Genomic DNA, 27447 nt, shown 5'->3' with positions numbered 1-27447 from the left:
CTCTCCTGTCCTCCTGTCCTCCTTTCCTGCTTCCCTCCTGTCCTCCTGTCCTCCTGTCCTCCTGTCCACCTGTCCTGCTGTCCTCCTGTCCTCCTGTCCTGCTGTCCTCCTGTCCTGCTGTCTTGCTGTCCTGCTGTCCTCCTGTCCTCCTGTCCGCCTGCCCTGCTGTCCTCCTGTCCTCCTGTCCTGCTGTCCTCCTGTCCTGCTGTCCTGCTGTCCACCTGTCCTGCTGTCCTCCTGTCCTCCTGTCCTGCTGCCCTCCTGTCCTCCTGTCCTCCTGTCCTACTGTCCTGCTGTCCTACTGTCCTGATGCCCTCCTGTCCTCCTGTCCTCCTGTTCACCTGTCCTCCTGTCCTCCTGTCCGCCTGTCCTGCTGTCCTCCTGTCCTCTTGTCCTCCTGTCCTGCTGTCCTCCTTTCCTGCTGTCTTGCTGTCCTGCTGTCCTCCTGTCCGCCTGCCCTGCTGTCCTCCTGTCCTCCTGTCCGGCTGTCCTCCTCTCCTCCCGTCCTGCTCTCCTCCTGTACTCCTGGCCTGCTGTCATCCTGTCCTCCTGTCCTCCTGCTGTCCTCCTGTCCTCCTGCTGTCCTCCTGTCCTGCTGTCCTGCTGTCCTCCTGTCCTGATGTCCTCCTGCCCTCCTGCCCTTCTGTCCTCCTGTCCTCCTGTCCTGCTGTCCTCCTGCTGTCCTGCTGTCCACCTGTCCTCCTGTCCTCCTGTACTCCTGCTCTCCTGTCCTCCTGTCCTGCTGCTCTCCTGTCCTCCTGTCCTCCTGCCCTCCTGTCCTCCTGTCCTCCTGTCCACCTGTCCTGCTGTCCTCCTGTCCTGCTGTCCTCCTGACCTGCTGTCCTCCTGTCCTGCTGTCTTGCTGTCCCGCTGTCCTCCTGCCCTGCTGTCCTCCTGTCCTCCTGTCCGGCTGTCCTCCTCTCCTCCCGTCCTGCTCTCCTCCTGTCCTCCTGGCCTGCTGTCATCCTGTCCTCCTGTCCTCCTGTCCTGCTGTCCTGTCCTGTCCTGCTGTACTGCTGTCCTGCTGTCCTGCTGTCCTCCTGTCTTGCTGCCCTCCTGTCCTCCTGCCCACCTGTCCTGCTGTCCTCCTGTCCTGCTGTCCAGCTGCTGTCCTGTCCTGCTGTCCTCCTGTCCTCCTGCCCTACTGTCCTCCTGCTGTCCTCCTGTCCTGCTGTCCTTCTGTCCTGCTGCCCTCCTGTCCTCCTGTCCTCCTGTCCACCTGTCCTCCTGCCCTCCTGTCCTCCTGTCCTGCTGTCCTGCTGTCCTCCTCTCCTCCTGTCCTGCTGTCCTCCTGTCCTCCTCTCCTCCTGTCCTGCTGTCCTCCTGCCCTCCTGTCCTGCTGTCCTCCTGCCCTCCTGCCCTCCTGTCCGGCTGTCCTGCTGTCCTCCTGTCCTCCTGTCCTGCTGTCTAGCTGCTGCCCTGCCCTCCTGTCCTCCTGTTCCCCTGTCCTCCTGTCCTGCTATCCTCCTGTCCTCCTGTCCTCCTGTCCTGCTGTCCTCCTGTCCTGCTGTCCAGCTGCTGTCCTGTCTTCCTGTCCTGCTGTCCTCCTGCCATCCTGTCCTCCTCTCCTCCTGTCCTGCTGCCCTGCTGCCCTCCTGTCCTCCTGTGCTGCTGTCCTGCTGTCCTCCTGTCCTCCTGCCCTCCTGTCCTCCTGTCCTTCTGTCCTGCTGTCCTGCTGTCCTCCTGTCCTGCTGTCCTCCTGTCCTCCTGTCCTGCTGTCCTCCTGTCCTCCTGTCCTGCTGTCCAGCTGCTGTCCTGTCCTCCTGTCCTGCTGCCCTCCTGTCCTCCTGTCCTTCTGTCCTCGTGTCCTCCTGTCCTGCTGTCCTCCTGCCCTCCTGTCCTCCTGTCCGCCAGTCCTGCTGTCCTCCTGTCCTCCTGTCCTGCTGTTCTCCTGTCCTTCTGTCCTGCTGTCCTCCTGTACTCCTGTCCTGCTGTCCTCCTGTCCTTCTGTCCTGCTGTCCTGCTGTCCTGTCCTGCTGTCCTCCTGTCCTGCTGTCCTGTCCTCCTGTCCTGCTGTACTGCTGTCCTGCTGTCCTCCTGTCTTGCTGCTCTCCTGTCCTCCTGTCCTCCTGTCCACCTGTCCTGCTGTCCTCCTGTCCTGCTGTCCAGCTGCTGTCCTGTCCTCCTGTCCTGCTGTCCTCCTGTCCTGCTGCCCTCCTGTCCTCCTCTCCACCTGTCCTCCTGCCCTCCTGTCCTCCTGTCCTGCTGTCCTCCTCTCCTCCTGTCCTGCTGTCCGCCTGTCATCCTCTCCTCCTGTCCTGCTGTCCTCCTGCCCTCCTGTCCTGCTGTCCTCCTGTCCTGCTGCCCTGCTGCCCTCCTGTCCTGCTGTCCTCCTGTCCTGCTGTCCTGCTGCCCTCCTGCCCCCCTGTCCGGCTGTCCTTCTGTCCTCCTGTCCTGCTGTCCTCCTGTCCTGCTGTCCTTCTGTCCTCCTGTCCTGCTGTCCTCCTGTCCTCCTCTCCTGCTGTCCACCTGTCCTCCTGTCCTGCTGTCCTCCTGTCCTCTTGTCCTGCTGTCGAGCTGCTGCCCTGCCCTCCTGTCCTCCTGTCCTCCTGTCCTGCTGTCCTCCTGTCCTCCTGTCCTTCTGTCCTGCTGTCCTCCTGTCCTCCTGTTCTGCTGTCCTCCTGTCCTTCTGTCCTGCTGTCCTCCTGTCCTGTCTTCCTGTCCTGCTGTACTGCTGTCCTGCTGTCCTCCTGTCTTGCTGCCCTCCTGTCCTCCTGTCCTCCTGTCCACCCGTCCTGCTGTCCAGCTGCTGTCCTGTCCTCCTGTCCTGCTGTCCTCCTGTCCTGCTGCCCTCCTGCCCTGATGCCCTCCTGTCCTCCTGTCCACCTGTCCTCCTGCCCTCCTGTCCTCCTGTCCTGCTGTCCTGCTGTCCTCCTCTCCTCCTGTCCTGCTGTCCTCCTGTCCTCCTCTCCTCCTGTCCTGCTGTCCTCCTGCCCTCCTGTCCTGCTGTCCTCCTGCCCTCCTGCCCTCCTGTCCGGCTGTCCTGCTGTCCTCCTGTCCTGCTGTCTAGCTGCTGCCCTGCCCTCCTGTCCTCCTGTTCCCCTGTCCTCCTGTCCTGCTGTCCTCCTGTCCTCCTCTCCTCCTGTCCTGCTGTCCTACTGCCCTCCTGTCCTGCTGTCCTCCTGTCCTGCTGTCCTGCTGCCCTCCTGTCCTGCTGTCGTCCTGTCCTGCTGTCCTGCTGCCCTCCTGCCCTCCTGTCCGGCTGTCCTTCTGTCCTCCTGTCCTGCTGTCCTCCTGTCCTGCTGTCCTTCTGTCCTGCTGTCCTTCTGTCCTCCTGTCCTGCTGTCCTCCAGTCCTCCTCTCCTGCTGTCCACCTGTCCTCCTGTCCTGCTGTCCTCCTGTCCTCCTGTCCTGCTGTCGAGCTGCTGCCCTGCCCTCCTGTCCTCCTCTCCCCCTGTCCTCCTGTCCTGCTGTCCTCCTGTCCTCCTGTCCTCCTGTCCTGCTGTCCTCCTGTCCTCCTGTCCTGCTGTCCTCCTCTCCTCCTGTCCTGCTGTCCTCCTGTCCTGCTGTCCTCCTGTCCTGCTGTCCTCGTGTCCTCCTGTCCTGCTGTCCTCCTGCCCTCCTGTCCTCCTGTCCGCCAGTCCTGCTGTCCTCCTGTCCTCCTGTCCTGCTGTCCTCCTGCCCTCCTGTCCTCCTGTCCTGCTGTCCTCCTGTCCTCCTGTCCTGCTGCCCTCCTGTCCTCCTGTCCTCCTGTCCACCTGTCCTCCTGTCCTCCTGTCCACCTGTCCTGCTGTCCTCCTGTCCTGCTGTCTTGCTGTCCTGCTGTCCTCCTGTCCGCCTGCCCTGCTGTCCTCCTGTCCTCCTGTCCGGCTGTCCTCCTCTCCTCCCGTCCTGCTCTCCTCCTGTCCTCCTGTCCTCCTGCTCTCCTCCTGTCCTCCTGCTGTCCTCCTGTCCTCATGTCCTGCTGTCCTCCTATCCTGCTGCCCTCCTGTCCTCCTGTCCTCCTGTCCACCTGTCCTCCTGTCCTCCTGTCCACCTGTCCTGCTGTCCTCCTGTCCTGCTGTCTTGCTGTCCTGCTGTCCTCCTGTCCGCCTGCCCTGCTGTCCTCCTGTCCTCCTGTCCGGCTGTCCTCCTCTCCTCCCGTCCTGCTCTCCTCCTGTCCTCCTGTCCTCCTGCTCTCCTCCTGTCCTCCTGCTGTCCTCCTGTCCTCAAGTCCTGCTGTCCTCCTATCCTGCTGTCCTCCTGTCCTCCTGTCCTCCTGCTGTCCTCCTGTCCTCCTGTCCTGCTGTCCTCCTGTCCTGCTGCCCCCCTGTCCTCCTGTCCTCCTGTCCACCTGTCCTCCTGCCCTCCTGTCCTCCTGTCCTGCTGTCCTCCTCTCCTCCTGTCCTGCTGTCCTCCTGTCCTCCCGTCCTGCTGTCCTCCTGTCCTGCTGTCCACCTGTCCTCCTGCCCTCCTGTCCTGCTGTCCTCCTGTCCACCTGTCCTCCTGCCCTCCTGTCCTCCTGTTCTGCTGTCCTCCTGTCCTGCTACCCTCCTGTCCTGCTGTCCTCCTGTCCACCTGTCCTCCTGCCCTCCTGTCCTCCTGTCCTGCTGACCTGCTGTCCTCCTCTCCTCCTGTCCTCCTGTCCTCCTGTCCTCCTGTCCTGCTGTCCTCCTGTCCCGCTGTCCTGCTGCCCTCCTGCCCTCCTGTCCTGCTGTCCTTCTGTCCTCCTGTCCTGCTGTCCTCCTGTCCTGCTGGCCTTCTGTCCTCCTGTCCTCCTGTCCTCCTCTCCTGCTGTCCTCCTGTCCTGCTGTCCTCCTGTCCTGCTGTCCAGCTGATGTCCTGTCTTCCTGTCCTGCTGTCCTCCTGCCCTCCTGTCCTCCTCTCCTCCTGTCCTCCTGTCCTCCTGTCCTGCTGCCCTCCTGTCCTCCTGTCCTCCTGTCCTGCTGTCCTGCTGTCCTGCTGTCCTCCTGCCCTCCTGTCCTCCTGTCCTCCTGTCCTGCTGCCCTCCTGTCCTCCTGTCCTGCTGTCCTCCTGCCCTCTTGTCCTCCTGTCCTTCTGTCCTGCTGTCCTACTGTCCTGCTGTCCTCCTGTCCTCCTGTCCTCCTGTCCTCCTGTCCTGCTGTTTTCCTGTCCTCCTCCTGTCCTCCTGTCCTGCTGTCCTCCTGCCCTCCTGTAACCTGTCCTCCTGCTGTCCTCCTGTCCTCCTGTCCTGCTGTCCTGTCCTCCTGTCCTGCTGTACTGCTGTCCTGCTGTCCTGCTGTCCTCCTGTCTTGCTGCCCTCCTGTCCTCCTGTCTACCTGTCCTGCTGTCCAGCTGCTGTCCTGTCCTGCTGTCCTCCTGTCCTCCTGTCCTCCTGCTGTCCTCCTGTCCTCCTGTCCTGCTGTCCTCCTGTCCTGCTGCCCTCCTGTCCTCCTGTCCTCCTGTCCACCTGTCCTCCTGTCCTGCTGTCCTCCTCTCCTCCTGTCCTGCTTTCCTCCTGTCCTCCTCTCCTCCTGTCCTGCTGTCCTCCTGCCCTCCTGTCCTGCTTTCCTCCTGTCCTGCTGTCCTGCTGCCCTCCTGCCCTCCAGTCCGGCTGTCCTTCTGTCCTCCTGTCCTGCTGTCCTCCTGTCCTCCTGTCCTGCTGTCCTCCTGTCCTCCTCTCCTGCTGTCCACCTGTCCTCCTGTCCTGCTGTCCTCCTGTCCTGCTGTCCAGCTGCTGCCCTGCCCTCCTGTCCTCCTTTCCTGCTGTCCTCCTGTCCTCCTGTCCTCCTGTCCTGCTGTCCTCCTGTCCTGCTGTCCTCCTGTCCTCCTGTCCTGCTGTCCAGCTGCTGTCCTGTCTTCCTGTCCTGCTGTCCTCCTGCCCCCCTGTCCTCCTCTCCTCCTGTCCTGCTGTCCTGCTGTCCTGCTTTCCTCCTGCCCTCCTGTCCTCCTGTCCTTCTGTCCTGCTGTCCTGCTGTCTTCCTGTCCTGCTGTCCTCCTGTCCTGCTGTCCTGCTGTCCTCCTGTCCTCCTGTCCTGCTGTCCTCCTGTCCTCCTGTCCAGCTGCTGTCCTGTCCTCTTGTCCTGCTGCCCTCCTGTCCTCCTGTCCTGCTGTCCTCCTGTCCTGCTGTCCTTGTTTCCTCCTGTCCTGCTGTCCTCCTGCCCTCCTGTCCTCCTGTCCGCCAGTCCTGCTGTCCTCCTGTCCTCTTGTCCTGCTGTCCTCCTGTCCTGCTGTCCTGTCCTCCTGTCCTGCTGTACTGCTGTCCTGCTGTCCCCCTGTCTTGCTGCCCTCCTGTCCTGCTGCTCTCCTGTCCTGCTGCTCTCATGTCCTCCTGTCCTGCTGCTCTCCTGTCCCCCTGTCCTCCTTTCCTGCTGCCCTCCTGTCCTCCTGTCCTCCTGTCCTCCTGTCCACCTGTCCTGCTGTCCTCCTGTCCTCCTGTCCTGCTGTCCTCCTGTCCTGCTGTCTTGCTGTCCTGCTGTCCTCCTGTCCTCCTGTCCGCCTGCCCTGCTGTCCTCCTGTCCTCCTGTCCTGCTGTCCTCCTGTCCTGCTGTCCTAATGTCCACCTGCCCTCTGTCCTCCTGTCCTCCTGTCCTGCTGCCCTCCTGTCCTCCTGTCCTCATGTCCTCCTGTCCTGCTGTCCTACTGTCCTGATGCCCTCCTGTCCTCCTGTCCACCTGTCCTCCTGTCCTCCTGTCCGCCTGTCCGGCTGTCCTCCTGTCCTCCTGTCCTGCTGTCCTCCTTTCCTGCTGTCTTGCTGTCCTGCTGTCCTCCTGTCCGCCTGCCCTGCTGTCCTCCTGTCCTCCTGTCCGGCTGTCCTCCTCTCCTCCCGTCCTGCTCTCCTCCTGTACTCCTGGCCTGCTGTCATCCTGTCCTCCTGTCCTCCTGCTGTCCTCCTGTCCTCCTGCTGTCCTCCTGTCCTGCTGTCCTGCTGTCCTCCTGTCCTGATGTCCTCCTGCCCTCCTGCCCTTCTGTCCTCCTGTCCTCCTGTCCTGCTGTCCTCCTGTCCTGCTGTCCTGCTGTCCACCTGTCCTCCTGTCCTCCTGCTCTCCTGTCCTCCTGTCCTGCTGCTCTCCTGTCCTCCTGTCCTGCTGCCCTCCTGTCCTCCTGTCCTCCTGTCCACCTGTCCTGCTGTCCTCCTGTCCTGCTGTCCTCCTGACCTGCTGTCCTCCTGTCCTGCTGTCTTGCAGTCCCGCTGTCCTCCTGCCCTGCTGTCCTCCTGTCCTCCTGTCCAGCTGTCCTCCTCTCCTCCCGTCCTGCTCTCCTCCTGTCCTCCTGGCCTGCTGTCATCCTGTCCTCCTGCTGTCCTCCTGTCCTCCTGTCCTGCTGTCCTGTCCTCCTGTCCTGCTGTCCTGCTGTCCTGCTGTCCTCCTGTCTTGCTGCCCTCCTGTCCTCCTGTCCACCTGTCCTGCTGTCCTCCTGTCCTGCTGTCCAGCTGCTGTCCTGTCCTGCTGTCCTCCTGTCCTCCTGCCCTACTGTCCTCCTGCTGTCCTCCTGTCCTGCTGTCCTTCTGTCCTGCTGCCCTCCTGTCCTCCTGTCCTCCTGTCCACCTGTCCTCCTGCCCTCCTGTCCTCCTGTCCTGCTGTCCTGCTGTCCTCCTCTCCTCCTGTCCTGCTGTCCTCCTGTCCTCCTCTCCTCCTGTCCTGCTGTCCTCCTGCCCTCCTGTCCTGCTGTCCTCCTGCCCTCCTGCCCTGCTGTCTAGCTGCTGCCCTGCCCTCCTGTCCTCCTGTTCCCCTGTCCTCCTGTCCTGCTATCCTCCTGTCCTCCTGTCCTCCTGTCCTGCTGTCCTCCTGTCCTGCTGTCCAGCTGCTGTCCTGTCTTCCTGTCCTGCTGTCCTCCTGCCATCCTGTCCTCCTCTCCTCCTGTCCTGCTGTCCTGCTGCCCTCCTGTCCTCCTGTCCTGCTGTCCTGCTGCCCTCCTGTCCTCCTGCCCTCCTGTCCTCCTGTCCTTCTGTCCTGCTGTCCTGCTGTCCTCCTGTCCTGCTGTCCTCCTGTCCTCCTGTCCTGCTGTCCTCCTGTCCTCCTGTCCTGCTGTCCAGCTGCTGTCCTGTCCTCCTGTCCTGCTGCCCTCCTGTCCTCCTGTCCTGCTGTCCTCGTGTCCTCCTGTCCTGCTGTCCTCCTGCCCTCCTGTCCTCCTGTCCGCCAGTCCTGCTGTCCTCCTGTCCTCCTGTCCTGCTGTCCTCCTGTCCTTCTGTCCTGCTGTCCTCCTGTACTCCTGTCCTGCTGTCCACCTGTCCTTCTGTCCTGCTGTCCTCCTGTCCTGCTGTCCTCCTGTCCTGCTGTCCTGTCCTCCTGTCCTGCTGTACTGCTGTCCTGCTGTCCTCCTGTCTTGCTGCTCTCCTGTCCTCCTGTCCTCCTGTCCACCTGTCCTGCTGTCCTCCTGTCCTGCTGTCCAGCTGCTGTCCTGTCCTCCTGTCCTGCTGTCCTCCTGTCCTGCTGCCCTCCTGTCCTCCTCTCCACCTGTCCTCCTGCCCTCCTGTCCTCCTGTCCTGCTGTCCTGCTGTCCTCCTCTCCTCCTGTCCTGCTGTCCGCCTGTCCTCCTCTCCTCCTGTCCTGCTGTCCTCCTGCCCTCCTGTCCTGCTGTCCTCCTGTCCTGCTGCCCTGCTGCCCTCCTGTCCTGCTGTCCTCCTGTCCTGCTGTCCTGCTGCCCTCCTGCCCCCCTGTCCGGCTGTCCTTCTGTCCTCCTGTCCTGCTGTCCTCCTGTCCTGCTGTCCTTCTGTCCTCCTGTCCTGCTGTCCACCTGTCCTCCTCTCCTGCTGTCCACCTGTCCTCCTGTCCTGCTGTCCTCCTGTCCTCTTGTCCTGCTGTCGAGCTGCTGCCCTGCCCTCCTGTCCTCCTGTCCCCCTGTCCTCCTGTCCTGCTGTCCTCCTGTCCTCCTGTCCTTCTGTCCTGCTGACCTCCTGTCCTCCTGTCCTGCTGTCCTCCTGTCCTTCTGTCCTGCTGTCCTCCTGTCCTGCTGTCCTGTCCTCCTGTCCTGTTGTACTGCTGTCCTGCTGTCCTCCTGTCTTGCTGCCCTCCTGTCCTCCTGTCCTCCTGTCCTGCTGTCCAGCTGCTGTCCTGTCCTCCTGTCCTGCTGTCCTCCTGTCCTGCTGCCCTCCTGTCCTGCTGCCCTCCTGTCCTCCTGTCCTCCTGTCCACCTGTCCTCCTGCCCTCCTGTCCTCCTGTCCTGCTGTCCTGCTGTCCTCCTCTCCTCCTGTCCTGCTGTCCTCCTGTCCTCCGCTCCTCCTGTCCTGCTGTCCTCCTGCCCTCCTGTCCTGCTGTCCTCCTGCCCTCCTGCCCTCCTGTCCGGCTGTCCTGCTGTCCTCCTGTCCTCCTGTCCTGCTGTCTAGCTGCTGCCCTGCCCTCCTGTCCTCCTGTTCCCCTGTCCTCCTGTCCTGCTGTCCTCCTGTCCTCCTCTCCTCCTGTCCTGCTGTCCTACTGCCCTCCTGTCCTGCTGTCCTGCTGCCCTCCTGTCCTGCTGTCCTCCTGTCCTGCTGTCCTGCTGCCCTCCTGCCCTCCTGTCCGGCTGTCCTTCTGTCCTCCTGTCCTGCTGTCCTCCTGTCCTGCTGTCCTTCTGTCCTCCTGTCCTCCTGTCCTCCTCTCCTGCTGTCCTCCTGTCCTTCTGTCCTGCTGTCCTGCTGTCCTCCTGTCCTGCAGTCCTGCTGTCCTCCTGTCCTCCTGTCCTCCTGTCCTGCTGTCCTCCTGTCCTCCTGTCCTGCTGTCCTCCTGTCCTGCTGTCCTCCTGTCCTTCTGTCCTCCTCTCCTCCTGTCCTGCTGTCCTGCTGTCCTCCTGTCCTGCTGCCCTCCTGTCCTCCTGTCCTGCTGTCCTCCTGTCCCCCTGCCCTCCTGTCCTCCTGTCCTTCTGTCCTGCTGTCCTGCTGTCCTCCTGTCCTGCTGTCCTCCTGTCCTCCTGTCCTGCTGTCCAGCTGCTGTCCTGTCCTCCTGTCCTGCTGCCCTCCTGTCCTGCTGTCCTCCTGTCCTGCTGTCCTCGTGTCCTCCTGTCCTGCTGTCCTCCTGCCCTCCTGTCCTCCTGTCCGCCAGTCCTGCTGTCCTCCTGTCCTCCTGTCCTGCTGTCCTCCTGCCCTCCTGTCCTCCTGTCCTGCTGTCCTCCTGTCCTCCTGTCCTGCTGCCCTCCTGTCCTCCTGTCCTCCTGTCCACCTGTCCTCCTGTCCTCCTGTCCACCTGTCCTGCTGTCGTCCTGTCCTGCTGTCTTGCTGTCCTGCTGTCCTCCTGTCCGCCTGCCCTGCTGTCCTCCTGTCCTCCTGTCCGGCTGTCCTCCTCTCCTCCCGTCCTGCTCTCCTCCTGTCCTCCTGCTCTCCTCCTGTCCTCCTGCTGTCCTCCTGTCCTCATGTCCTGCTGTCCTCCTATCCTGCTGCCCTCCTGTCCTCCTGTCCACCTGTCCTGCTGTCCTCCTGTCCTGCTGTCCAGCTGCTGTCCTGTCCTGCTGTCCTCCTGTCCTCCTGTCCTCCTGCTGTCCTCCTGTCCTCCTGTCCTGCTGTCCTCCTGTCCTGCTGCCCCCCTGTCCTCCTGTCCTCCTGTCCACCTGTCCTGCTGTCCTGCTGTCCTCCTCTCCTCCTGTCCTGCTGTCCTCCTGTCCTCCTGTCCTGCTGTCCTCCTGTCCTGCTGTCCACCTGTCCTCCTGCCCTCCTGTCCTGCTGTCCTCCTGTCCACCTGTCCTCCTGCCCTCCTGTCCTCCTGTTCTGCTGTCCTCCTGTCCTGCTACCCTCCTGTCCTGCTGTCCTCCTGTCCACCTGTCCTCCTGCCCTCCTGTCCTCCTGTCCTGCTGTCCTCCTCTCCTCCTGTCCTCCTGTCCTCCTCTCCTTCTGTCCTGCTGTCCTCCTGTCCCGCTGTCCTGCTGCCCTCCTGCCCTCCTGTCCTGCTGTCCTTCTGTCCTCCTGTCCTGCTGTCCTCCTGTCCTGCTGTCCTTCTGTCCTCCTGTCCTCCTGTCCTCCTCTCCTGCTGTCCTCCTGTCCTGCTGTCCTCCTGTCCTGCTGTCCAGCTGATGTCCTGTCTTCCTGTCCTGCTGTCCTCCTGCCCTCCTGTCCTCCTCTCCTCCTGTCCTCCTGTCCTGCTGCCCTCCTGTCCTCCTGTCCTGCTGTCCTGCTGTCCTGCTGTCCTCCTGCCCTCCTGTCCTCCTGTCCTCCGGTCCTGCTGCCCTCCTGTCCTACTGTCCTCCTGTCCTGCTGTCCTCCTGCCCTCCTGTCCTCCTGTCCTTCTGTCCTGCTGTCCTACTGTCCTGCTGCCCTCCTGTCCTGCTGCCCTCCTGTCCTCCTGTCCTCCTGTCCACCTGTCCTCCTGCCCTCCTGTCCTCCTGTCCTGCTGTCCTGCTGTCCTCCTCTCCTCCTGTCCTGCTGTCCTCCTGTCCTCCTCTCCTCCTGTCCTGCTGTCCTCCTGCCCTCCTGTCCTGCTGTCCTCCTGCCCTCCTGCCCTCCTGTCCGGCTGTCCTGCTGTCCTCCTGTCCTCCTGTCCTGCTGTCTAGCTGCTGCCCTGCCCTCCTGTCCTCCTGTTCCCCTGTCCTCCTGTCCTGCTGTCCTCCTGTCCTCCTCTCCTCCTGTCCTGCTGTCCTACTGCCCTCCTGTCCTGCTGTCCTCCTGTCCTGCTGTCCTGCTGCCCTCCTGTCCTGCTGTCCTCCTGTCCTGCTGTCCTGCTGCCCTCCTGTCCGGCTGTCCTTCTGTCCTCCTGTCCTGCTGTCCTCCTGTCCTGCTGTCCTTCTGTCCTCCTGTCCTGCTGTCCTCCTGTCCTCCTCTCCTGCTGTCCTCCTGTCCTTCTGTCCTGCTGTCCTGCTGTCCTCCTGTCCTGCTGTCCTGCTGTCCTCCTGTCCTCCTGTCCTCCTGTCCTGCTGTCCTCCTGTCCTCCTGTCCTCCTGTCCTGCTGTCCTCCTGTCCTTCTGTCCTCCTCTCCTCCTGTCCTGCTGTCCTGCTGTCCTCCTGTCCTGCTGCCCTCCTGTCCTCCTGTCCTCCTGTCCTGCTGTCCTCCTGTCCCCCTGCCCTCCTGTCCTCCTGTCCTTCTGTCCTGCTGTCCTCTTGTCCTGCTGTCCTCCTGTCCTCCTGTCCTAATGTCCAGCTGCTGTCCTGTCCTCCTGTCCTGCTGTCCTCCTGTCCTGCTGTCCTCGTGTCCTCCTGTCCTGCTGTCCTCCTGCCCTCCTGTCCTCCTGTCCGCCAGTCCTGCTGTCCTCCTGTCCTCCTGTCCTGCTGTCCTCCTGCCCTCCTGTCCTCCTGTCCTGCTGTCCTCCTGTCCTCCTGTCCTGCTGCCCTCCTGTCCTCCTGTCCTCCTGTCCACCTGTCCTCCTGTCCTCCTGTCCACCTGTCCTGCTGTCCTCCTGTCCTGCTGTCTTGCTGTCCTGCTGTCTTCCTGTCCGCCTGCCCTGCTGTCCTCCTGTCCTCCTGTCCGGCTGTCCCGCTCTCCTCCTGTCCTGCTCTCCTCCTGTCCTCCTGTCCTCCTGCTCTCCTCCTGTCCTCCTGCTGTCCTCCTGTCCTCATGTCCTGCTGTCCTCCTATCCTGCTGCCCTCCTGTCCTCCTGTCCACCTGTCCTGCTGTCCTCCTGTCCTGCTGTCCAGATGCTGTACTGTCCTGCTGTCCTCCTGTCCTCCTGTCCTCCTGCTGTCCTCCTGTCCTGCTGTCCTCCTGTCCTGCTGCCCCCCTGTCCTCCTGTCCTCCAGTCCACCTGTCCTCCTGCCCTCCTGTCCTCCTGTCCTGCTGTCCTGCTGTCCTCCTCTCCTCCTGTCCTGCTGTCCTCCTGTCCTCCTGTCCTGCTGTCCTCCTGTCCTGCTGTCCACCTGTCCTCCTGCCCTCCTGTCCTGCTGTCCTCCTGTCCACCTGTCCACCTGCCCTCCTGTCCTCCTGTTCTGCTGTCCTCCTGTCCAGCTACCCTCCTGTCCTGCTGTCCTCCTGTCCACCTGTCCTCCTGCCCTCCTGTCCTCCTGTCCTGCTGTCCTCCTCTCCTCCTGTCCTCCTGTCCTCCCCTCCTCCTGTCCTGCTGTCCTCCTGTCCCGCTGTCCTGCTGCCCTCCTGCCCTCCTGTCCTGCTGTCCTTCTGTCCTCCTGTCCTGCTGTCCTCCTGTCCTGCTGTCCTTCTGTCCTCCTGTCCTCCTCTCCTGCTGTCCTCCTGTCCTGCTGTCCTCCTGTCCTGCTGTCCAGCTGATGTCCTGTCTTCCTGTCCTGCTGTCCTCCTGCCCTCCTGTCCTCCTCTCCTCCTGTCCTCCTGTCCTGCTGCCCTCCTGTCCTCCTGTCCTGCTGTCCTGCTGTCCTCCTGCCCTCCTGTCCTCCTGTCCTCCTGTCCTGCTGCCCTCCTGTCCTGCTGTCCTCCTGTCCTGCTGTCCTCCTGCCCTCCTGTCCTCCTGTCCTTCTGTCCTGCTGTCCTACTGTCCTGCTGTCCTCCTGTCCTCCTGTCCTCCTGTCCTCCTGTGCTGCTGTCCTCCTGTCCTCCTGTCCTGCTGTCCAGCTGCTGTCCTGTCCTCCTGTCCGCCAGTCCTGCTGTCCTCCTGTCCTGCTGTCCTCCTGTCCTGCTGTCCTCGTGTCCTCCTGTCCTGCTGTCCTCCTGCCCTCCTGTCCTCCTGTCCGCCAGTCCTGCTGTCCTCCTGTCCTCCTGCCCTTCTGTCCTCCTGTCCTTCTGTCCTGCTGCCCTCCTGTCCTCCTGTCCTGCTGTCCTCTGTTCCTCCTGTCCTCCTGTCCTGCTGTCCAGCTGCTGTCCTGTCCTCCTGTCCTCCTGCCCTCCTGTTCTCCTGTCCTGCTGCCCTCCTGTCCTGCTGTCCTCCTGTTCTCCTGTCCTGTTGTCCTCCTGTCCTCCTGTCCTGCTGTCCTCCTGCCCTCCTGTCCTCCTCTCCTCCTGTCCTGCTGTCTTCCTGTCCTGCTGCCCTCCTCTCCTCCTGTCCTGCTGTCCCCCTGTCCTCCTGTCCTGCTGTCCAGCTGCTGTCTTGTCCTCCTGTCCTCCTGTCCTGCTGCCCTCCTGTTCTCCTGTCCTGCTGTCCTCCTGTCCTGCTGTCCAGCTGATGTCCTGTCTTCCTGTCCTGCTGTCCTCCTGCCCTCCTGTCCTCCTCTCCTCCTGTCCTCCTGTCCTGCTGCCCTCCTGTCCTCCTGTCCTGCTGTCCTGCTGTCCTCCTGCCCTCCTGTCCTCCTGTCCTCCTGTCCTGCTGCCCTCCTGTCCTGCTGTCCTCCTGTCCTGCTGTCCTCCTGCCCTCCTGTCCTCCTGTCCTTCTGTCCTGCTGTCCTACTGTCCTGCTGTCCTCCTGTCCTCCTGTCCTCCTGTCCTCCTGTGCTGCTGTCCTCCTGTCCTCCTGTCCTGCTGTCCAGCTGCTGTCCTGTCCTCCTGTCCGCCAGTCCTGCTGTCCTCCTGTCCTGCTGTCCTCCTGTCCTGCTGTCCTCGTGTCCTCCTGTCCTGCTGTCCTCCTGCCCTCCTGTCCTCCTGTCCGCCAGTCCTGCTGTCCTCCTGTCCTCCTGCCCTCCTGTCCTCCTGTCCTTCTGTCCTGCTGCCCTCCTGTCCTCCTGTCCTGCTGTCCTCTGTTCCTCCTGTCCTCCTGTCCTGCTGTCCAGCTGCTGTCCTGTCCTCCTGTCCTCCTGCCCTCCTGTTCTCCTGTCCTGCTGCCCTCCTGTCCTGCTGTCCTCCTGTTCTCCTGTCCTGTTGTCCTCCTGTCCTCCTGTCCTGCTGTCCTCCTGCCCTCCTGTCCTCCTCTCCTCCTGTCCTGCTGTCTTCCTGTCCTGCTGCCCTCCTCTCCTCCTGTCCTGCTGTCCCCCTGTCCTCCTGTCCTGCTGTCCAGCTGCTGTCTTGTCCTCCTGTCCTCCTGTCCTGCTGCCCTCCTGTTCTCCTGTCCTGCTGTCCTGCTGTCCTCCTCTCCTCCTGTCCTCCTGTCCTCCTGTCCTGTTGTCCCCCTGTCCTCCTGTCCTGCTGCCCTCCTGTCCTCCTGTGCTGCTGTCCTGCTGTTCTCCTGTCCTCCTGTCCTTCTGTCCTGCTGTCCTGCTGTCCTCGTGTCCTCCTGTCCTCCTGTGCTTCTGTCCTGCTGTCCTCCTGTCCTGCTGTCCTCCTGCCCTCCTGTCCTCCTCTCCTCCTGTCCTGATGTCTTCCTGTCCTGCTGCCCTCTTGTTCTCCTGTCCTCCTGTCCTGCTGTCCCCCTGTCCTCCTGTCCTGCTGTCCAGCTGGTGTCTTGTCCTCCTGTCCTGCTGCCCTCATGTTCTGTCCTGCTGTCCTCCTCTCCTCCTGTCCTCCTGTCCTCCTGTCCTGCTGTCCCCCTGTCCTCCTGTCCTGCTGCCCTCCTGTCCTCCTGTCCTGCTGTCCTGCTGTCCTCGTGTCCTCGTGTTCTCCTGTCCTCCTGTGCTTCTGTCCTGCTGTCCTCCTGTCCTGCTGCTGTCCCGCTGTCCTCCTGTGCTGCTGTCCTCCTCTCCTCCTGCCCTTCTGTACTCCTGTCCTCCTGTCCTCCTTATCTCCTGTCCTTCTGTCCTACTGTCCTCCTGTCCTGCTGTCCTCTGTCTGGAAAGTGCTGCAGTGACTCGATCCTCTGTGTGTGGGTTCAAGGAGGCCAGAAGCGACGCTGAGCTCCATGAAGATCTGGACTCCACTGACGAGGGTCACTCAACTCACCTTCTCGAGGATTAGGGGACACTGTACCCCGGAGCGGATGGGATCTGAGCTGGAACTCCTCAGGCCCTCTAAACACTTTCGGAAATCTGAACCCCGAGGACAGAGGTCTCCAGGGTCTCTGTACCAAGCAAACCTCGGGTCAAACTTTCAGGGTTCAAAAGGACCGACCTTTCAAGGAGGAAGGTGACGATGGGCCCTTGTGATGCCTGATGCCAACGAGCAGCTCATTACTAGACTCAGTCCGGGATGATCTGGAGAAGGATCATCCTGACGGCCCATCGGAGTGCGCATCTCTCCTCGGAAACACTGAGGGGCATATTTAAACTTAACTCTATATTTATATTTTTACACCGTATTGGAGTTTGAACCATTTTTTGGATGCGTGAACTACCTTGCGTCAATGAGTTGGAAGTTAGGCTTTCCCATCCAAAAAACGGGGCTATCCCCATAGTGCCATACTTACCCCCCCTGTGCAAAAATGATGCACGGGTGTGAGGCGGGGCTAAATAATGGTGCAATGCAAGCTTAGCAGCATTATTTAAGACCTGGGTCAGACCAGGCGTTAGGGGACCTGCGGACCCATTTCCATGATTAAAGACCATGAAATGGGTCCAGAGGTCTCCTCCCCAAGCCCCAGGAACACCTCCACCCCCTCCAGAGGGACACCGGGGGATGGGAGACCCCATCCCATGTAAGTCCAGGTAAGTATTATTTTACATTTTTTTTGTTGTCATAGGGGGCCCTAACTTGGGGCCCATTGCATGGAACAGGGTGCAATGGCCATGTCCATGGGACAGTTGTCTCCTGTGCTGGCCATACGGGTGGTGAGCTTGACTCCTGTCTTTCCTAAAACAGGAGTCATGTTTTTGGTGGTTGTGTGCCAGGAGTTTACGCTAGTCTGGGAGTTTACGCTAGTCTGGGAGTTTACACTAGTCTGGGTAGAGGCACTTTTTTGCCCCTAACCAGGCTAGCGTCATTTTTTGGAGCACAACCTCCTCCTTCCCTACCGCCACTCCCGCCCGGCTCACGTAGTTTTTCAGGACGCTAGCCGGGCCTTACCAGCCCCCTGCATGCACCTCAGAATGACACAAAAAACAATAAATATGGGCCCAAGTTTAAATTATGAAATAAATACCTATTTGTTAAGGTTTCAACATCTGTTAGATAAACTTTGAATGTCCACGTGGGATCGGTTGTTTTGTATTTTCTGAAAGATTTCTCCTGCACTTCGGAACCGGTCCAGAGAAGGGTCCCCCGGTGCCAGAGGGACTGGGGAGAAACCATCATTCTAATAACAAAGCTCATTTTACTCATCCAGGGAATGTTCTGTGCAAATGTTAGGTAACTTTGGCTTTGACAAGTTCTTGCATGTATAAACAATAAGGGCCGAATATAAGAAAGGTGGCGCTGTGTCCAATGTTAACATAATTAACATACAGCGCACCATAGGAATAGTCAGGGAATTAGCGTCAACATTTTTGATGCTAGTTTGGCGTTTTGCAGAATTAGGGCCAAAAATGTTTACCCTAATCCTGCAAAGCACATTGAGGCCCAATGAAAACAGTGGTTTGCCCCCTAATAATGCCTGCTCTGTGCAGGCGTTAAAAATGCTGCTAAAAATGGCTAAAAAAAGCCCCCCATTTCTAAAGCTCCAGGGCCACGTTAGTGCCATTTTTTTACACTAATGTGGTGTTAGGCTTCATAAATCGCTGCTCCATATTTACAAAGTGGCGCAATGCATGTATTGCAGCTCTATGTAACCTTTTGCGCCACATTATACATGCGTAATGCCTCATGTATGCAAAGGGGGCGTTCTCCCGTTGGGAGGACTGCAAAAATGGTGCAGTGGAATCTAATGGATTCCACGGCATCATTTTTTCCAGCTACTTTTAACGGCTGCACAGAGCAGGGTCACACCATCGTCTGCAATGGGCCTCTGTGTACTGTACAGGGTTAACGCCAACATTTTGGTGCTAACCCTGAACAGTACATCAACAGCGTAATCAATGTTGATACTATTGCCCTCTACCCTGAGCCATCGTGCGCGGTATTGTAAATACGGTGCCCGCATGGTGCCGGTAGGGGGGCACTAAGCGGTGCAGTGCCACTTTTTGTAAATCTGCCCTGAAATCCTTTAGATTTTACTGCACCATTTTTGTGGGCCCCCTTACAGGGCAACGCCCCCTTTACATACATTATGCCTGGCGCAGGCATGTGGCGCAAGGGGTTAGAAAGTGGGGCAATGCATGCATTGTGGCACTTTGTAAATCTGGCGCTGCATTTATGCCATAATATCGCCACATTAGCATAAACAAAATGACGCTAATGTGGCGATACAGTATATGGAGCTAGGCCCTTCCTAAATACAGACCTTAAACCTTGCTGTTTATTTCCCTGGTCCGACCCTGCTGGACCCAACGTTTGGAGAGCCCCCCCTTATATCACCTCCTTGTGCACAACTCGTAAATGCATCCGACCCACCGGGGTGGCACCACATATCCGAATTCTCTCCTCCCCCCTTTGTGCAATTTGTGATCTCATGTTTAGAAAAAAGTTGAAAAACACACAATTTTATTGATGGCGCAGTGTAGACCCCTTTTCAAGACTGAGGCATAGCCAGGCACCCCTGAGTAGTGGTTAACTCCGTCATTCATTCTTTCAAACATATGGGAGCTGATGTAAGACCCCCTTGCGCCACTTACTGCTGCTTTAGTGTCATTGTTTTACGCTAAGGCGGCACTAAGGTGGCCTTTTCCCCTTGCGATATTTACAAAATAGTGCAATGCATGCATTGCACCAGTTTGTAACCCTTTGTGCCACGTTACGCATGCATGCATGCGAAGGGGGCGTTCTGGCGCAAGGAGGCCCACAATACGCCTGAAAGCAGGCGTTAAAAGAACGCACCCGTTGAAATCAATGGGCCTCCTTGCACTTTGTTCAACTAGCGTCAACATTTTTGATGCTAGTGAAGCAAAGCGCCACAATATCATCAAAAATGTTGATGCTATTGTTCCTAACAGCACCATGGTGCACAGTGTCATAAATACAGCGCACACATGGTAGTGTTAGGGGGGGTGCAAGAAAAGTGGCGCTGCTTGGATGCCTTGTAACACACTAAACACACCAGGGTGTGCCAAGACATGGGTCCAGTGGCGTAACAAAGGCCCCTCAGCCTCCACAGTGTGGCCCCCTCAAGGTGAACCCCAGAAAGTGTTTCTGGCATCCATTGTGGATTCTTGTGACCCATCTGATGGGTGAGTCACAAGCTCCACAGAATCTGATGGGGGTGGTGACAAGCTGGAGACACTCTGATGGGGGTCACAAGAGCCCCAGAATCCGATGGGGTGGGGGGGGTCACAAGCTGGAGACACTCTGATGGGGGTCACAAGAGCCCCAGAATCCGATGGGGTGGGGGGGTCACAAGCTGGAGTAAATCTGATGGGGGGTTACAAGTTCCCCAGAATCTGATTCGGGGGGGGGGGTTCACAAGCTATAGAAACTCTGATGGGGTTCACAAGAGCCCAAGAATCTGATGTGGAGGCCCCAAGCTAGAGAGAAAGGGAGGTTGTCTCCATAGTGAGCAGGCGAGGGGGGTTGTTTGTATTCTAATCTCAAGGATACCATTTAGATCTTCACCCTGAGCAGGAGGATCTCAGGGTGGTCGCCTTGGAAGCCCCCTCTCGCTGCTGCATCCCACCCTACACCTGGGACCAGAGAGTGACTCCCCCGGGTTGGGAGGGGGATGTCTCCACAGTGAGCAGGCTCCTTGGCTGGGGTGGGGGTTGTTGTTTGTATTTTAATCTCAAGGTTCATCCTGAGCAGGGGGATCTCAGGAGGATCTCAGGGTGGTCGCCTTGGAAGCCCCCTCTCGCTGCTGCATCCCACCCTACACCTGGGACCAGAGAGTGACTCCCCCGGGTTGGGAGGGGGATGTCTCCACAGTGAGCAGGCTCCTTGGCTGGGGTGGGGGTTGTTGTTTGTATTTTAATCTCAAGGTTCATCCTGAGCAGGGGGATCTCAGGAGGATCTCAGGGTGGTCGCCTTGGAAGCCCCCTCTCGCTGCTGCATCCCAACCCTACACCTGGGACCAGAGAGTGACTCCCCCGGGTTGGGAGGGGGATGTCTCCACAGTGAGCAGGCTCCTTGGCTGGGGTGGGGGTTGTTGTTTGTATTTTAATCTCAAGGTTCATCCTGAGCAGGGAGATCTCAGGAGGATCTCAGGGTGGTCGCCTTGGAAACCCCCTCTCGCTGCTGCATCCCACCCTACACCTGGGACCAGAGAGTGACTCCCCCGGGTTGGGAGGGGGATGTCTCCACAGTGAGCAGGCTCCTTGGCTGGGGTGGGGGTTGTTGTTTGTATTTTAATCTCAAGGTTCATCCTGAGCAGGGGGATCTCAGGAGGATCTCAGGGTGGTCGCCTTGGAAGCCCCCTCTCGCTGCTGCATCCCACCCTACACCTGGGACCAGAGAGTGACTCCCCCGTGTTGGGAGGGGGATGTCTCCACAGTGAGCAGGCTCCTTGGCTGGGGTGGGGGTTGTTGTTTGTATTTTAATCTCAAGGTTCATCCTGAGCAGGGGGATCTCAGGAGGATCTCAGGGTGGTCGCCTTGGAAGCCCCCTCTCGCTGCTGCATCCCACCCTACACCTGGGACCAGAGAGTGACTCCCACGGGTTGGGAGGGGGATGTCTCCACAGTGAGCAGGCTCCTTGGCTGGGGTGGGGGTTGTTGTTTGTATTTTAATCTCAAGGTTCATCCTGAGCAGGGGGATCTCAGGAGGATCTCAGGGTGGTCGCCTTGGAAGCCCCCTCTCGCTGCTGCATCCCACCCTACACCTGGGACCAGAGAGTGACTCCCCCGGGTTGGGAGGGGGATGTCTCCACAGTGAGCAGGCTCCTTTGCTGGGGTGGGGGTTGTTGTTTGTATTTTAATCTCAAGGTTCATCCTGAGCAGGGGGATCTCAGGAGGATCTCAGGGTGGTCGCCTTGGAAGCCCCCTCTCGCTGCTACAGCCCAACCCTACACCTGGCACCAGAGAGTGACTCTCCCGGGTGGGAGGAGGTTGTCCTGGCGAGAAGGTGACATTCCTTGGTTTGTCATTCTCACTTTAAACGTAGAGAAGAAGGCAGACGGGCCTAGATTGACGCTTCTGGGAAATACTAGGACTGAGTTCATGAAAGGAGTGAGTGCTCTCAACATGGGCTTGTAAACTGAGTTAGGCTAGACCAGGCAGTTCATTAACTACAGTTGGTATTTTACTCTGTTTCCTGATAGGTCCTTGTAAGAAGTGATTTATGAGTAGTAGAAGTGTCTGTCTATTTATCTTCCAATTATTCTGGAATGTTTTATTCGAAGTAGATTCGTCATGTTACTGCTGAGCTATTACGTCATTACCACTGAGCGTCAGGGTCTGAAGGAGGGAAACTGCTGCTCCAGCGTGCAGTGGCCCCCAATGACCCCGGTGTAAATAACTCCAGTGTAAATAACTCCAGTGGTAAACAACTCCAGCGATAAATCACTCCAGGGTAAATGACTCCAGTGTAAATAACTCTAGTAGTAAATGACTCCATCGGTAAATAACTCCAGTGGTAAATTACTCCAGTGGTATAAATAACTCCAGTGGTAAATGACACCAGTGTAAAAAACTCCAGCGGTAGATGACTCCAGTGTAAATAACTCCAGTGATAAATCACTCCAGGGTAAATAACTCCAGTGTAAATAACTCTAGTAGTAAATGACTCCATCGGTAAATAACTCCAGTGTAAATAACTCCAGCGATAAATCACTCCAGGGTAAATAACTCCAGTGTAAATAACTCCAGTGTAAATAACTCCAGTGGTAAATTACTCTTGTGGTAAATGACATCAGTGGTAAATGACTCCAGCAGTAAATTACTCCAGTGTAAATAACTCCAATGGCAATTGACTGACTCTAGTGTTAAATGACTCCAGTGGTAAAATACCTAGGTGGCAAATTACTCTAGTGGTAAATTGCATCAGTGGTATAAATAACTCCAGTGGTAAATGACTCCAGTGTAAATAACTCTAGTAGTAAATGACTCCATCGGTAAATAACTCCAGAGTGTAAATAGCTCTAGTGGTAAATGACTCCAGTGGTAAATGACTCCAGTGTAAATAACTCTAGTAGTAAATGACTCCATCGGTAAATAACTCCAGAGTGTAAATAGCTCTAGTGGTAAATGACTCCAGTGGTAAATGACACCAGTGTAAATAACTCCATTGTAAATAACTCCAGTGGTAAATAACTCCAGTGTAAATAACTACAGTGGTAAATGAATCCAGTAGTAAATAACCCCAGTGGTAAATTACTCCAGTGGTATAAATAACTCCAGTGGTAAATGACACCAGTGTAAAAAACTCCAGCGGTAGATGACTCCAGTGTAAATAACTCCAGTGGTAAATGACCCCAGTGGTAAATAAATCCAGCGGTAAATGACTCCAGTGGTAAATTACTCAAGTGTAAATAACTCCAGTGGTAAATGACTCCAGCTGCAAATAATTCCAGCGGTAAATGACTCCATTGGTAAATGACACCAGTGATAAATGACTCCAGTGTAAAAAAAATCCAGTGGTAAATGACTCTGGTGGTAAATGACTCCATTGATAAATAACCCCAGTGTAAATAACTCCAGTGGTAATTTACTCCAGTGGTAAACAACTCCAGTGGTAAATGACACCAGTGTAAATAACTCCAGTGGTAAATGACATCAGTGGTAAATGACTCCAGTGGTAAATCACTCCAGTATAAATAACTCCAGTGGTAATTGACTCCAGTGGTAAACAACTCCAGTGGTAAATGACACGAGTGTAAATAACTCCAGTGGTAAATGACATCAGTGGTAAATAACTCCAGTGGTAAATCACTCCAGTATAAATAACTCCAGTGGTAATCAACTCCAGTGGTAAACGACTCCAGTGGTAAATGACACCAGTGGTAAATTACTTCAGTGGTAAATTACCCCAGTGGTAAATTACATCAGTGGTAAATAACTCCAGTGGTAAATGACTCTAGTGGTAAATGACTCCAGCAGTAAATGACGCCAGTGTAAATAACTCCAGTGTAAATAACTCCAGTGAAAAAGAACTCCAGTGGCAGTTGACTGACTCCAGTGTAAAATGACTCTAGTGGTAAATGACTCCAGTGTAAATAACTCCAGAGATAAATGACTCAAGTGGTAAATGACAGTGGTGGTAAATGACTCCATGGGTGAATTACACTAGTGGTAAATGACTCCAGTGGTAAATGACATCGGTGGTAAATGACTCCAGTGGTAAATTACACCAGTGGTAAATGACTCCAGTGTAGATAGCTCCAGTGGTAAATGACTCCAGTGGTAAATGGCACCCAGTGTAAATAAATCCAGTGGTAACTGACTCCAGTGGTAAATAACTCCTGTGGTAACTGACTCCAGTGGTAAATAACCCCAGTGGTAAATGACTGACTCCAGTAGTAAATAACTCCAGTGGTAAATGACACCAGTAGTTAATGACACAAGTGGTAAATAATGACAGCGGTAAATGACACCAGTGGTAAATGATGCTAGAGATAAATGACACCAGTGGTAAATGACACCAGTGGGAAATGACTCCAGTGGTAAAGGACACCAGTTGTAAATGACACTAGTGGTAAATGACTCCAGTGGTAAATGACTCTAGTGTAGATAGCTCTAGTGGTAACTGACTCCGGTAGTAGATGACTCCAGTGGTAAATGACACTAATGGTAAATAACTCCAGTGGTAAATTACTCCAGTGGTAAATGACAGCAGTGTAAATAACTCCAGTGGTAACTGACTCCAGTGGTAAATGACACCAGTGGTAAATGACACCAGTGTGAATAACTCCAGTGGTAAATGACTCCAGTGGTAAATGACTCCAGAGGTAAATGATGTTAGAAGTAAATGACTCCAGTGGTAAATGGTGCCAGTGGTAAATGACTCTAGTGGTAAATGACTCCAGAGGTAAATGACACCGGTGGTAAATGACACCAATGGTAAATGTCTGCAGTGTAGACAGCTCCAGTGGTAACTGACTCCAGTGGTAAATGAATCCAGTGGTAAATGACGACAGCAGTAAATAACTCCAGTGGTAAATTACTCCAGTGGTAAATGACAGCAGAGGTAACTGACACCAGTGTAAATAACTCCAGTAGTAACTGACTCCAGTTGCAACTGACTCCAGTGGTAAATGAAGGCAGAGGTAAATAACTCCAGTGGTAAATGACACCATTGGTAACTGACTCCAGTGGTAAATGCATCCAGTGGTAAATTATGCCAGTGTTAAATGACACCAGTGATGAATGACTCCAGTTGTAAATGACTCCAGTGGCAAATAACTTCAGTGGTAAACGAGTCTAGTCATAAATGACTCCAGTGGTAGATGACACTAGTGGTAAAGGACTCCAGTTGTAAATCACTCCATTGGTAAATTACCCCAGTGGTAAATGACTCTAATGGTAAATGACCCCAGTGGTAAATGACCCCAGTGGTAAATAACTTTAGAGGTAAATGACACCAGTGATAAATGACTCCACTGGTAAATAACTTCAGTGGTAAATGACACTAGTGGTAAATTACTCCAGTGGTAGATGACTCTAGTGGTAAATGACACCAGTGGTAAATTACTTCAGTGGTAAATTACCCCAGTGGTAATTGAATCCAGTGGCAAATAACTCCAGTGGTAAATGACAGCAGAGGTAACTGACACCAGTGTAAATAACTCCAGTAGTAACTGACTCCAGTTGCAACTGACTCCAGTGGTAAATGAAGGCAGAGGTAAATAACTCCAGTGGTAAATGACACCATTGGTAACTGACTCCAGTGGTAAATGCATCCAGTGGTAAATTATGCCAGTGTTAAATGACACCAGTGATGAATGACTCCAGTTGTAAATGACTCCAGTGGCAAATAACTTCAGTGGTAAACGAGTCTAGTCATAAATGACTCCAGTGGTAAAATATTCCAGTGATAAATTACCACAGTGGTAAATAACTTCAGTGGTAAATGACACTAGTGGTAAATGACTCCAGTGGTAGATGACACTAGTGGTAAAGGACTCCAGTTGTAAATCACTCCAGTGGTAAATTACCCCAGTGGTAAATGACTCTAATGGTAAATGACCCCAGTGGTAAATGACCCCAGTGGTAAATAACTTTAGAGGTAAATGACACCAGTGATAAATGACTCCACTGGTAAATAACTTCAGTGGTAAATGACACTAGTGGTAAATTACTCCAGTGGTAGATGACTCTAGTGGTAAATGACACCAGTGGTAAATTACTTCAGTGGTAAATTACCCCAGTGGTAATTGAATCCAGTGGCAAATAACTTCAGTGGTAAATGACACTAGTGGTAAATGACTCTAGTGGTAAATTACTTCAGTGGTAAATTACCCCAGTGGTAATTGAATCCAGTGGCAAATAACTTCAGTGGTAAATGACACTAGTTGTAAATGACTTCAGTGGTAAATTACTTCAGTGGTAAATGACCCCAGTGGTAAATGAATCCAGTGGCAAATATCTTCAGTGGTAAATTACACTAGTGGTAAATGACCCCAGTGGTATATGACACCTGTGATAAATGACTCTAGTGGTAAAGGGCACCAGTGCTAAATGACTCCAGTAGTAAATGACTCCAGTAGGAGGTAACTCCAGTGGTAAATGACTCCAGTGTAAATAACTCCAGTGGTAAATCACTCCAGAGATAAAAGACTCCAGTGTAAATAACTCTAGTGGTAAATAACACAAGCAGTAAATGACTCCAGTGGTCAATAACAACTGTGGTAAATTACTTTAGTGGTAAATGACTGCAGTGGCAAATGACTCCAGTGGTAAATGACTGCAGTGGTAAATGACTCCAGTGGTAAATGACAACAGTGGTAAATGACTCCAGTGGTAAATGACAGCAGTGGTAAATGACTGCAGTGGTAAATGACACAAGTTGTAAATGACAAAAGTGGTAAATGACACCAGTGGTAAATGACACCAGAGTTAAATGACAACAGTGGTAAATGACTCCAGTGGTAAATGACACCAGTGGTAAATGACTGCAGGGGTAAATGACACCAATGGTAAATGATTCTACTCGTAAATGACAGCAGTTGTAAATGACACACATGGTAAATGACACACATGGTAAATGACTCCACTTCTCACAGTTGGGACCCCTGGAACTCGGTTTGACAAAAACTAGGGGGGATATGTAGAATTGAGCAATAGAGGTATTTATTGAAAATCTACATGCAGTCGGACAATGCTTTTGTAAACAATATTTAGGATACAAAATGTATGTCAGGCCTCATTATAGAGTATTCTGACAGGGGGTCCTACCTAGTAAGTGGCAGATATTTATTTGCAATGACTCCCCAATGGGTGGGTGCAATTGCAGACTACAATTGAACGACACCCTTCTGTGGATGTAGAAGAAAAATATTTATACTAATTTCTCTGGAGCTAAAAAACCTTTTTTTTCCTCAACGTTCCCACAGAGAGACTCCTCAATTCGGGTAGACACTTTTCTATGTCAAAGTATACGTAAAATTTAAAAAGTGTACTAAAATTTATAATAGGTTAGTAAAAATATTCTTATGTTAAATATTAAATGTGAATTAATGTTATATATTTATTTTCAATATAGAACAAAATAAAAAAAATACTTCAGTGCTATTACTTAATTTTGAATTACATCTTTCATCAATTTTAATAAATTAAAATAAATAAAAAGTTGACCTTAAAAAATACAATTCCACCTTAAGCAAAAAATATTTCTATTATGCATTAATAATAATTAGAAGTGATGTGAAGAATTAATTAAAAGTAATTTAATTATAGGAATAAATAAGGTTAGAATAATCTTTTAAAACAAAAATGTTATTAAAACATTTTATAACCAAATAATAAATATGTACTATTTTTAAATATTTGTTTAACATTAAATGATATTGATTTATATTTTTCACAAGTGTACACACTGTAATGTATTACCTATGGGGTCTTGTTTCAAGCCTCTGCTTTCATGAGTTTCTGTGGGAGATTGTTGCAGTATCAGTGATTGACCATGTGTGGGTCATGTCATGTATTACCTACGGGGTCTTGTTTCAAGCCTCTGCTTTCATGAGTTTCTGTGGGAGATTGTTGCAGTATCAGTGATTGACCATGTGTGGGTCATGTCATGTATTACCTACGGGGTCGTGTTTCAAGCCTCTGCTTTCATGAGTTTCTGTGGGAGATTGTTGCAGTATCAGTGATTGACCATGTGTGGGTCATGTCATGTATTACCTACGGGGTCTTGTTTCAAGCCTCTGCTTTCATGAGTTTCTGTGGGAGATTGTTGCAGTATCAGTGATTGACCATGTGTGGGTCATGTCATGTATTACCTACGGGGTCTTGTTTCAAGCCTCTGCTTTCTAGAGTTTCTGTGGGAGATTGTTGCAGTATCAGTGATTGACCATGTGTGGGTCATCTAATGTATTACCTACGGGGTCTTGTTTCAAGCCTCTGCTTTCATGAGTTTCTGTGGGAGATTGTTGCAGTATCAGTGATTGACCATGTGTGGGTCATGTCATGTATTACCTACGGGGTCTTGTTTCAAGCCTCTGCTTTCATGAGTTTCTGTGGGAGATTGTTGCAGTATCAGTGATTGACCATGTGTTGGGTCATGTCATGTATTACCTACGGGGTCTTGTTTCAAGCCTCTGCTTTCATGAGTTTCTGTGGGAGATTGTTGCAGTATCAGTGATTGACCATGTGTGGGTCATGTCATGTATTACCTACGGGGTCTTGTTTCAAGCCTCTGCTTTCATGAGTTTCTGTGGGAGATTGTTGCAGTATCAGTGATTGACCATGTGTGGGTCATCTAATGTATTACCTACGGGGTCTTGTTTCAAGCCTCTGCTTTCATGAGTTTCTGTGGGAGATTGTTGCAGTATCAGTGATTGACCATGTGTGGGTCATCTAATGTATTACCTACGGGGTCTTGTTTCAAGCCTCTGCTTTCATGAGTTTCTGTGG

This window comes from Pleurodeles waltl, chromosome 1_1 (assembly GCF_031143425.1).
Source record: "Pleurodeles waltl isolate 20211129_DDA chromosome 1_1, aPleWal1.hap1.20221129, whole genome shotgun sequence".
NCBI lineage: Eukaryota > Metazoa > Chordata > Amphibia > Caudata > Salamandridae > Pleurodeles > Pleurodeles waltl.
The sequence above is the reverse complement of the archived record's forward strand: the minus strand, read 5'-3'. Positions refer to the sequence as shown.